This window comes from Trichosurus vulpecula, chromosome 3 (assembly GCF_011100635.1).
Source record: "Trichosurus vulpecula isolate mTriVul1 chromosome 3, mTriVul1.pri, whole genome shotgun sequence".
Taxonomy (NCBI): domain Eukaryota; kingdom Metazoa; phylum Chordata; class Mammalia; order Diprotodontia; family Phalangeridae; genus Trichosurus; species Trichosurus vulpecula.
The window spans coordinates 343,947,574-343,960,055 of NC_050575.1; the positions used below are offsets into that span (position 1 = coordinate 343,947,574).

At 38.2% G+C, this 12,482-nt stretch overlaps 1 pseudogene; it reads left to right on the top strand.

Annotated features, from left to right (window-relative positions):
- The first annotated feature begins 10,650 nt into the window (after positions 1–10,650).
- On the top strand, positions 10,651–11,825 carry LOC118842579 (annotated as a pseudogene).
- The last annotated feature ends 657 nt before the right edge of the window (positions 11,826–12,482 follow it).

A 12,482-nucleotide genomic window follows, 5' to 3' on the forward strand; every position in this document is an offset into this window, starting at 1 on the left:
ATTGGGGTTTTGAGACTGTGCTCCTTTTACTCAGGGACAGCAGCTCAACAAACCAGGACCTTATAGTCTGTGTTGCCCAATCTGGTTTTCAATAGATAGAAGAAGGAAGGGAAGGTTTGACTGATTGACTTTTAGAAACTCCAAAACCTTAAAGAAGCAGGTGACTCCTTAACAGGTTACCCATAAGACTATATGCCTAGCAGACCTTGCCCCAGGAGCCCTTGTTGCTAACCTTCCAAAGCCTCTATCTACTCTCTTCCTCCCCAAGCAAAAGGCAAACAAGGCAAGGCCTTCCTTTGGTTTCCCTCAGACCCCTATCCCTTTCTCTCCCCATGCCTAATCACATTCTAGGTTTCAGGGTGCTGCAGGATCTAGTCCTGTCTAATATATACAACTTGATCACAACTTTGACCTAACGAGAGCCTCCTATCTCAGCCAAATTGCTTGTCTCTCTGGTCCTGTGTACACTGGGCTGAATTGCTTTGCCATGCTTTCACTTCTGCTACTTCCCACTCTAGGAATGCCCTCCCTCTTTCCCTCTGCTTGTCTAAATCCTATTTATTCTTCCAGGCCAAGCTAAAGTCTCCTGTCCTCCATGAAGACTTCCCTGACTATGATGTTTCTTGCTTCTGAACTTTTGTAGCATTTAGAGTTTGTACTGCAAGAATTTAGCAGGCACTGTAGTCATACCCTGTCTCGTTTCATTTGCTCTTATTCCAAGTTATTTAGAATATATATATATATGTATGTATATACATACATATATATATATGTATGTATATACATACATATATATATATGTATGTATATACATACATACATATATATATATATATATTGGAATCTGTAGGGGGAAATGCACTTCAAAAACACATTTTGGAGGGGAGGTGGGAGGGAGAGAAAATAAATGCTTGTTAATAGAAGAAAATAATTTAAAAGAGAAAAAATAAAGAGAACATTTGCTACAATTCAGGGGAAATTTTTTTTTAAATCATCCTACATATTAGAGCAACCTTTCCTTTTCTCTATGACTATGATGCAAACTCCTCCAGAGCACAGACTGTATATTAAACTCCTTCCCCCACTTCCACCTTCCCCCCACCCCAATCAAGCTTAGCTCAAGGCTGAGCACAAGCATTTAAGTACTTACACAAAGTGTCAGGCACTATTCTAGATGCTGGGGGGACAAAATAAAAAAACCAAACAATCCCTGGCCTCAAGGATCTCCCATTCTATAGGGAGAGACAACATATGTAACATACACACCTGTTAAGTACATACAAAATGTAAGATTTGGGGAAGGGGAGACAGTGACAGCTAGAAGGAGTCAGAAAAGACTTAACCAAGAGGTAACTTTTGAGGTGAGCTTTGAAAGCAATTAGGAATTCTGAAAGGCTGTAGTGTGGAGGGAGTACTTTCCAGAAATGGGAGGTAAAAGCTGTGCAAAGGTTTAGAGATGGGAAATGAAGTGTCCTGTGTGGGTTATTCAATAAGCATTTATTGATTGACTGATATGTTGCTATAGAATTATTTTCATGTAATTTTTTGCATTTATATCTTTTTTTTTTTTTCCCCAGCAAGGTTCTGACCAACTCTAGGGTACAAACTTAAGTCTCTTTTTTTCTTTTATGTTGTCCACAGAACTTATCACAGGCTTCTGCACAGGAGAAGTATTCGGCAAATTAAATGAATGGCAGGTCCTTCCTCCTATGCATGTAAAAGTATTTCTAGGAAAAGGTATCCTTAGAAGAGGTCTTACCCTGACCTGGACTTTAGATGTGCAGAAAAGGGCTAGGAATAGTGTGAATGAATGAAATGGGTATGTGAAAGCTTTGGACTTAACCAAATGTAAGATCTAATAATTATACTCAGGGCATGTGATAACAAAACAGGGAGACCTATGGCAACCCTGTAGAATTCTACAACCCCTCTTTCTACCCAGAATACTGCACTCTTTAAGAGCATTATTAAAAACAGCATCTACTGGGAGTGCTTAGAAACAACCATAGGGAAATAAATAACTTGGAATATTTTCACTTGAAAATATCAAAAGGAGTCTGGACCACATTATAGCCTAATTGACTGCATATTTCCATGAGCAAAAATGAAGCTATATTTTGCTCATTTTACCAACAGGGATTCTGGCCACAGAACAATCCTGGTTACTAGGTTTAAAAAAGTGACTGGCCCACAGAATTTTAGCCTGACATGAATCTTAGTAGCCAAACCCCTAATACAACAAAGGGATGTAATCCTACCCTGATGCTGACACATCTGGGATGACAATATAGCCTAATTATAGTGATTATATGTGGGCAGCCCCACACTACCTTTATTTAGATCTATACGTGCTGATAAAGAAGCATGCTAATTTATTTAACTTGAGAAGGTAAGGCCAGGCTATTTGAACAACAAACTATGGAGATGGAACATATGTGAACAGAGTAGCTGGGTGGAGGTTAAATAAAATTTATAAGCAAGTTAATGTGACACATATTTAATGATATGTGTAATCGTTATTGTGCTGCATGGTAATTAGACATAAATGGGAAGACATTCATGCAAATGAAAATAATTGTATTATTTTTGCACAGCCAACCCAAGCATATTTGCTGTCAAGTGGAGGAAGGGATCCCCTTTGGGGTCTTTGCATAGAAAGAAGCTTCGGTAGTCCTCTGTCAAAAGGAGGAGATATTGCTACTGCCGTTTCTCCTCTTAAGACTACTCCACCTTAACTCAAAATAGGCCTCAGAAAACCAGTTCCTTCCCTTTTCCAGTTCCCATTACCTGGGAAGAGGTGAAACTATGAAATAGGTCTCCCAGACCTTGTTCAAAGCCCGTGAGAGGGAGACCAGAGAAGCTGTTTGCCCTGGACCTCAAGCTAAAAGAGGGCTTGACATTTAAGAGTTAAAAGCATCACCATTCAACCTTGAGACAAGAATATTTGAATGGGTTCACCAGATTGGATAGCTATTGTAAAAGTATATATAAAAAAAGCTTTTTTTCTTTCCATAATTAGTATATTTGCCCAGAAAAAGGCTAGAAAAATATTTACATAAAATTAAAAAGTTAAAAAAATTCAAACTCTATCCTTCCCCCCCCTCCTCTATCTCTTTCTCTCTCATGACACTAATTGGTCGTGTGACCCCAAGCAAATCATTTGATCTCTCAGTGCCACAGGCAACTCTCTAAGACTTTAAATTGCAAAACAGTTGGTTGAGAGATTTTCCTTCCTGGTATTTCCCTACACCAATGAAATCCCAGATCTGGACCCCAAAATTACTTCTTTCATGTATATTCATTTGTTCCATTTGGCCCCAGAGGGTAGCACTAGGAGCAATGGATAGAAGTTACCAAGAGAAAAAGTGAGGCTTGATATCAAGGAACATTTCCTCCTAATTAGAACTGTCCAAAGTGCTTAGGACTGTCTGTGGAGGTGGTGGGCTATTATTCCCCGTTCCGTCCCTTCAAGCAGAAGTGCGATGACCACCTGTTTGGTATGGCATAGTGGGGATTCTGTTCATGTATGAGGCAGCTAGGGAGCACAGTGGATAGAGCACTGAGCCGGAGTCAGGACCTCACAAGGTCAAATTCTCAGAAGCTTACTAGCTTACCAGTGATCTTGGATGAGTCACTTAACTTCTGTTTGCCTCAGTTTCCTCCTCTCTAAAAGAGGGATAATAATAGCACTTACCTCCAGTGGCTGGTAGGTGCTATATAAACATTTATTATTATTATTATTGCCAATAATAATAAAGCTGAACTAGATATTTGCTGAGATTCCTTCCAATTCTCAAATTCTGTGATTCTGCAAAACAAAACAAAACAAAACAAATTATTGCTTGGGTCTCAAAGCTAGAAGTAGCCCAGGAATCTCTGGAACTCAGAGTCCTTCTAACAATTCTCCTATGCTGATGGTCAAACTAAATTGCCTTGAGTGATTACAGATGTGCAGTGTCTTGGGATTTGATGCAATTAACGTAATTTGGAGGACCTCACCATCTACAGGGAATTTCTCCTTGACCTGGGCTTTGTGCCGAATCTCCTTTATCACAGTGGTAAATGCTAAAAATATTCACCACTGTGAACATGTATCTCCCTGTTTTATGTCTCACCTGATGTTTATTATCAGAGTCATTAAGCAGGGTTATTTCTGTTGTTATATATTCTAAGGACATCTTACAATATAGAAAAGAGCCTGTAAGGCAGAGCTTTATTCTACCAAATCAAATACTTTTTTGTAATCAACAGACAATAAATACAATAGGATTTTAGATCCTCTGTATCTTTTAGTCATCTGTAAGAAAGTAATGATGTGGTCCATGTTTCCATATTGTCAACAAAAACCTATTTGTTTCTTATAAATCTCCACATTATACTTTCAACTATATATTCAATTCATGTATAAATGACCTTCATAGAGATTTAGTATAGACAGGAAAGTAGGTGTATAGGTGGGTAGTTATGTATGTTCTTTGCTCTCCCCTTTTTTGGCTATTAATAAGGTTCAGTATTTTTCCATGCCTTTGGTATCTTCCTTCCTTCAGATATCTTGTATATTGGTCCCTCGATGCCCTTATAAATGTATCATCTCTAGTACAGATCTCTATTTCTACCTCTTTGATAAGTACCTCAGGGACTGTGGTGTGAGCATCCAAGTATGATGGTTCCGCTATCCTTAATGGAAAAACAAAAGTTTGCTGAAATCATTTTTGCAAATCATTTTCATTTTTCTTCCATTTGTAGTTCTTTTCCTTTTTTCAACCTTGAATGCCCTTAGGATGATTTTTCTTCGTTGGATATCTTGCTGATAAGCTCTTGAAAGCCGCGACTGTCTTTTACCTTTCATTGTGTCCTCACTTAGCACTGTTCCTAAACCATAGTAGGTGCTTCATAAATGCTTGTTGATTGAATTTTGCAGTTCACTATGCCCTTAGGGTTTATGAGATGATACTGCTTGGAATCATCTATTATCCTTTTTCATAAAAATTGCTAGATAAGTTTATATTTATTCTGTATTTTCTTTTAATTTTTTAAAATGTGTTCTATCACCTTTATGTTTTGAATATATCATTTTCTCCTGTCCTACTCAGCAAGCCATCCGTTGTAACAAAGTAGAAAAAATAAGGAAGAAAAAAAAAAGCCGCTCATCAAAACTTAACAACACATAAACCAAATATGACAGTATATGACCTAATACTTTACCAAATATTTGTTCAGTGCAGGCTACAAACAATTGTGTCTGCTTTTAAGAAGTTTACAATTTAACCAGGGAAATATGTCTACAATGGTTAAATGACTTCCCTAGGGTTACATAGCCAGTCAGAAATAGGATGTGATTCCAAGTCTTTCTGATTCTCTATCCAGTATCCACTCTTTTCACCAATATGTATATACACATGTAACACAATCTTTAGGGACTATGGCAATGTTAATGTATCTTTAAAAAGGAACAGAATCTTGTGAGATAACAATCATTCTAAAAAGAATGTTAATTGTGGTGGCTAAAAAGAGACCGTTTGAGAACAGAGGTAAAGCATTAATAGAACTTCTTTCCTAAGAAAGATTGAACAAAGTACAGAGAGAAAGAATGATGAGAACTTCTTTCCCGAGGTTCTAAATGAATTAAGCCTTCTCTTGTTGTAACATGGTTTCTCTGTTCTCATTCTCTGAGGCCATTACATTACCCCTACACCTTCAGGGTTCTTCCATTCTCTGATGGAGCAAGGAAGTCTTTCCTCTGTCATTGGCTTGAGCCCCCACTGACTGTGCACCCTCTTTCAGGAACCCAGTAACTAGTGCCTTATTTACCAGCTTCATTTGAATGTGTTGCATCAAATCAGATTTTGCAAAGGATATTGACTTCAAAGACATAGCTAAAACAAACATACAAGTATTTCCCTCAATACTGTGGAACATAATCCTCCCTAAATAGGGGCAACTAGGTGGGAGTCAAGAAGACTTGAGTTCAAATGTGGCCTCAGACACTGACCAGCTGCATGACCCTGGGCAAGTCACTTAACTTGTTTGCCCCAGTTTTCTCATCTGTAAAATGGAGATGATAATAGCACAGACCTCCCAGGGTTGTGGTGAGAATCAAATGAGATAGTAATTATAAAGAGCTTAGCACAATGCCTGACACATAGGAAGTGCTATGTAAATGTTAGCTGTTATTATTATACCACCTTGGTTTCTGGAGAGGAGGAGGATGAGGCTCACAGCTTAGCTCAGTTCCTCTCCAACATTGGTCTAACAAGCTTCAGTGCAAAGGCCCTCTGGAACAGTATCCTTAGACATTTGATGCTCAGGGCAATGAAGCTGGACTGGCTGCAACACCCCACCTGAATTCCTGGGCTTCTGGGATACCCACGGTTTGTATTCCCTTGACCGGATCAGAGATTTTGCTCCCTATACATAGAACAGAAAATAACTAAGGAAAAAGCCGAAACTTCAGGTGTTTTTCTCAGAGCCACATGGCCTAAGGGTGGGGGTCAGAAGGAGGCAGCCCTCAGGTCCTTCCCTTTTATTGCATGGTATCACCTGCGAGGTAGGACAAAGTACTTACTATACAGTAGGCATTAAGCACAGGGGATCTAAATTTAAGCCAAAAGAAAGATAGTCTTAAACCTCAAGGAGCTTCCATTCTGTTGGAAACAGTCAACATACAAAAGGAGAAGGTACCCAGCAAAGTGTTGAAGTCCAGATAATTAGAAGTAGAATAAGGAGGGGAATGAAGGTAGACCATTCTAAGCCCCTTTCCAAACAGGAGGTACCAAGATGAACTCCCCAATGGGAGAAAGGAGCCAGCCATCACAGAGAGATGTTCTAAGGCAGTGGTTTCCAAACCTATTTGGCCTACCATAAAGAAAAATTACTCAGCCCCGCCCCGCCCCCCAACCTACTTTCTTTAAGCCTTTAACAGTTTTTTTTTTGAAATTTATATCATTTCAAAAAAATATAATTAAAAAAAGGCATCTTAAATTTAACAATTTATTGTAAATTTGTGTTTTTTCTTCTACATTGAAATTTTGGTGATGTGATATTGCATCATATAACCATGTAGTACGGTATTGTAAACAAGTCATTACAGGCACATATTTCTGCCTTCCCAATGATGCACAACACACTAGCCTCCCAATACTTCCTTGTTAAGACCTGTTGGCAGACTTGACCACTGATAACTTGCATTTTGTGTGTTTATTTGGAAAATAATGTAATCACTACAACTTTAACTCTGTTACACAACAGATGAAAATGTATGAACAGTTTTTAAAACTTTTCTTCTCTTCCCTTCTTTCTTTATGCTTCCACTGCATCTTATTTTTATTCAATGCCCCCCAACTGTACCCAAGGCTACTACTGGCTCCCTCCCCCACCCCCATCATTCCAGCACCCCACCCAGGGGGCAGTATCGCTGACTCTGGGAGCCTATGGGGTGAGAAGACCACAGGCACTGAGGGTATCATCGAGGGTGAGACTGCAGCTAAGTGAGACTTGCCTGCTGTGAGTAAAGGACAGGAATGCAGGAAAAATGAAAATGCAGGAGAAAGCCCCAACAGTGTTCAATGAGAAGTTCTGGCCATGCGGCCAATGAAAAATGGCTTCTCCCAACCATGTGGTAGGCTGACACAGAATGTTACACATGGACCAGTTCTCCCAGAGCATCTCCCAGAAGTAGGTGCCTCAGCATCTTCCACATGAGTGATACTATCTTACACTACATTGTGAAGAAACATTATGAAGAGACTTTTAACTGCTATCTTGAGACAATGGAATTGTTGAACTATAGTGTAAATAGAAATCAGCAGTTGTAGTTGATGATTAGAGATGACCGTGTAATTGTCCTCACCATAATGTGTTGTTATAATATTTAAATATGTCTTCATATTGTTTTTACACTATTAATAAATTTTATATCAGTAAAACTGATATTTAAGACTATGAGACTATGGTATTTGAGTATTGAGAGATTAAGAGGAGTATTTATACAAATAAGGCATAAAAGGAAGCATTAATACACAAGAAGCTAGTTGGGAGGAGGGTGGGTAGTGCTGGGAACCTTACTCTCATTAGGAATGGGTTGAAGAAGGAACAACACATATATCTAGAAGGGCATAAAAGTCTTCTAAATTCAGAAAGAAATAAGAGGGCAAGGGAATGGGGGAGGGGAAAGGACAAGGGAAGGACTCTTGGTGGGGTAGGTTCTGGAATAGCAGCAGGGCATGGTAGCAGGTAGAAGTAAAGTAAAGGAGTGAGGAGGGATAGGGTAAATAGGGTGAGAAGGATAGTGAGGAAAAATAGGAAGGAGGAAGATACACAATAAGTAATTATAGCTTAGAATGTGAATGGGATGAATTTACCCATAAAATGGAAATGGATAGATTAAAATTCTGAATTCAACAATATGTTGCTTTAGGAAACACAATAAAAAGGAGAGATACACACAAAGATAAAATAAAGAGCAGGAGTAGAATTTGTATGTTAAAAAAAAAGCAGGGGTAGTAATCGTGATTCAAAGTTAAAGCTAAAATAGACTTACTCAAAAGAGAAAAATTAGGAAACTATGCTCTGTGTCAGCAATATTATGCAATATTATTTTAGACCATTTAAAATAACTAGATTATATAAAATACCTTAGAGTACATCTGCCAAAATAAACATAGGAACTATATAAACAAAAATATAGAACACTTTTTATATAAATAAGGTCAGATCTAAATTATTAGAGTAATATTTATTGTTCATGGGTAGGTAAAGACAATATAATAAAAATGACAATTTTACCTAACTAATCTGTTCATTCAATGCCATCCCAATTAAATTACTAAAAAATTATCTTACTGAATTAGAAAAAAATAATAGCAAAGATCATTTGGAAGAACAAAAGGTCAGGAATTTCAAGGACACTGGGGTGGGCGGTGGGGAAGATGTAAAGGAAGGAGATTCAGAAGTATCAGACCTTAAACCATATTATAAAGTGTGAGCATTGTTGAAGTGTGAAATGGATAATTTCAATTATTATAAATTAAAATGTTCTTGTATAAATAAAACCAATGTAGCCAAGAATAGAAGGAATGCAGAAAAATGGGGAAAAACTTTCATAGACAGTCTCTCAGATAGGATGTGATTGTGTTGGAATGTTGCTGTGGTGTAGGAAATGATGAGTTTGTTGATTTTGAAAGACATATAAACATTTGGAACTATGAAGGAAAATGCCCTCCACCTTCAGAGAAAGAAACACAAGTGGAAATATGCATAGTACCATCTTACATATATGTGTATGAGCATATATGTGTCTGTTTATTGATATAGATATATATATGTATATACATATCTGTGTTTAGTTGTAGCCTTCTTTAGGGTGGGGTAATGGGGTGGGGAAAAATAAAGTAAAAACTAAATAATAAAGTAAAAATATGCAGCAGAGAACAAAAGAAAATCTACAAAGAAGCAAAGAAAAGCTGGATAGTTTGGAAAACAATGCATAGTATTTATTATATAGGTTTTCTTGAAATGGAAATTTATTGTTTTATATTGAATTCTCTCTCATGTTCTGCTGTGTAAATGGCAATATTCTTTTTTTTCTTTTCTTGTTTTGTATTTAAGTTCAAAAAGAATAAAAAATTTACAAAAAAGAAAAAGAAAGATCGTTTCTACCTCAAGAAACTTACAATTTAATTATTTAATGCTCTAGGAAATTCTCTAAGACTATTAGTTGCAGCTTTAGGAGGTCCTAACCTGCCCTGGTAGATGGAGTTTCCTCATCTGTGAATCTCCTATTCCCAATGATATCTTAGATCCAATCCCTATCTCTATGTTTCCTTGAAAATCTCCTTTGCCACTTCTTACATGCAAGTTCTTCTGGCCTGGGTCTGACACAGGTCAATCCCTTGATAGTTTATGTACAATATTAAATTAAAATGAGATACTTGTAGATCCTTAAATAGTGAACAAAGGTAGACCTCCTTAGGCATAGCAGGAGAATAATTAACAGGAATATTCACTGAGGATAACTTGAATTGACTCAAGTGAGGCCACCAGCCACAAATGAGAGGGTACCTAGAGCTCTTTGTGGCTGTTTAGTAGAGTTTTACAAGTGGAGTAGGAGTTGATTTGAACAGCCTGAACCTTTACTCCCCTAAGCCAATCAAGTCTCAAGGATGGTCTCAATACCTTTAAGGAAAAATTACCCTAACTTGTATATGATTGTTCCCATTTCCCATGTGATTGTTTGTAATGTATTTTAGCCTACTTAACAACTACCATGCATAGTTATCCCTTCCATATCGCAACTTTCCCTATTGCAGATTCAATACATTGAAGGTCAGTGTAAGAAATTAAATGGAAGCTCTTCTCAGACAGTCAGTTGTTCACTTCATCTCGGGGAAGGGAGGGAGGAAATCTGTCCTGGGATGGAGGGGAGACCAAGGACAAGGAATTTGGCTGATTGATCCCAAGGCTGTGACCCCACTGTGGGGTTGCCCTTCCATCACTTTTTCCTTAGGAGACCAGGCTAGGGCTGGGCCTGGGGAAAGTGAATTCAACGCATATAGTCAAGAAGTTGTTAATGTTCTTGGGAAGCTTGACTAGGTACTGGAGAAACTTCCTGAGTGAGTTGCCCCAGAGCCAGCTAAGAAGAATCTCATGACAATGGTGGATGAGGCCCATGTCCGCTCAGAGCCTCTTGCAGTGGTCTTGATTATTGGGGCTTGGAACTACCCATTTGTCCTAAATATCCAGCCATTAATAGGAGCCATCACAGCAGGAAATGCTGTCATAGTCCAGCCATCAGAATTAAGGGAAAGGACAGCCATGCTCTTGGCCAAGATCTTCCCTCAGTATTTAGATAAAGAGCTATGCTGTGTTACTAATGGTGGTGTTAAGGAGACCATAGAACTTCTGAAGCAAAGACTGGACCATATTCTCTATACTGGAAGTACTGGAGTCAGGAAGATTGTCATGGAGGCTGCTGCTAAGCATTTGACCCCTGCGACTCTGGAGCTCAGAGGGAAGAGTCCATGTTATGTTGATAAAAATTGTAATCTTGATGTTGCTTGCTGATGTATCACCTGGGGGATGAACAGTGGTCAGATCTGCATTGCTCCAGACTACATTCTCTGTGAGCCGTCCCTCCAGAGTCAGATTGTGGAGAAGATAAAGGAAACGTGAAGGAATTCTACGATGAAGAAATAAAAAAGTCTCCTGATTATGAAAGGATCATCAACCTTCATCATTTTAAAAGAGTGACAAACTTACTAGAAGGACAAAAGATAGCTTTTAAAGGGGAGACAGATGAGGATACACGATACATAGCCCCTACTGTCTTTACTGACATTACCCCCATCCCAGGTGATGGAAGAAGAGATTTTTGGTCCTCTGCTTCTGATAGTGCCTATGAAAAATGCAGATGAAGCAATACAGTTCATAAACCAGCGAGAAAAACCCCTGGCCCTGTATGTGTTTTCTAATAACAATAAGCTGATTGAAAGGATGATAGAGGAAACTCCAGTGATGGGGTTACTGGCAATGATATCATCATGCATTTCACTCTCAACTCTTTGCCCTTTGGAGGAGTTTGTAATAGTGGGATGGGTGCATATCATGGAAAACACAGTTTTAACACCTCCCATCACCAATCATGCCTAATAAAGAGTTTAAAGATAGAAAATGCCAACAAACTCAGATACCCACCAAAAAGCCAGTCCAAGGTGGACTGGGCAAGCTTCTTCCTCTTGAAACGCTTCAACAAAGGTAGAGTTGGTCTCTTCTTTCTTGCTTTTCTGGGTGTCCTAGTTGCTGTAACTGTAAAATTTCAATACTACTAAAGATGGCTCAGGTTCAAGTTGCAAGTAGTCTTTACTGGGTTTCTACTTTTGTTACCCGATTCATGAACAAATTGATTCCTGTTAAAATATATATATATATATATATATATATATATAAAAGTACAAAGATAATTTTTAAAAAAGAAATTAATTGGGAATTTTGGGGGAGTTTTTCAGTAGTCACAGATGACACATGAAAGCCAGCAGACGACCCAGAAAAAGTTTAGAAACTCAGAAATGCAATATATATATATGTGTATATGTGTGTGTGTGTGTGTGTGTGTGTGTGTATATGTATATATATATATATATATATGTATATATAGTATTGTACAATATCAATGTATTTTCTCTCTTAGTACCATAACAATTCAGGCTTCTTCTGTCATACAAAAGGAGAGCCAAAATATATTACAAGAATTTTCCCGAATGCCAGGGTGCCGTTCCCCTAACTCCTATGAAGTGAAAGGGATAACTATATCTCTCCATTGCTCTTTAAGTCATCTGCAATTTTAATCTCTAAAGATTGTGGCATGTCATGATCTTCAGTCATACAGTAGAGCCAATAGAATGCTCCCATGGATTTGTGTTCTCATGGAGGTAGATGTTCCCTCCAATCCTGAAGATTTTAACCCATCTATGAAGGCTCTTTCTTTG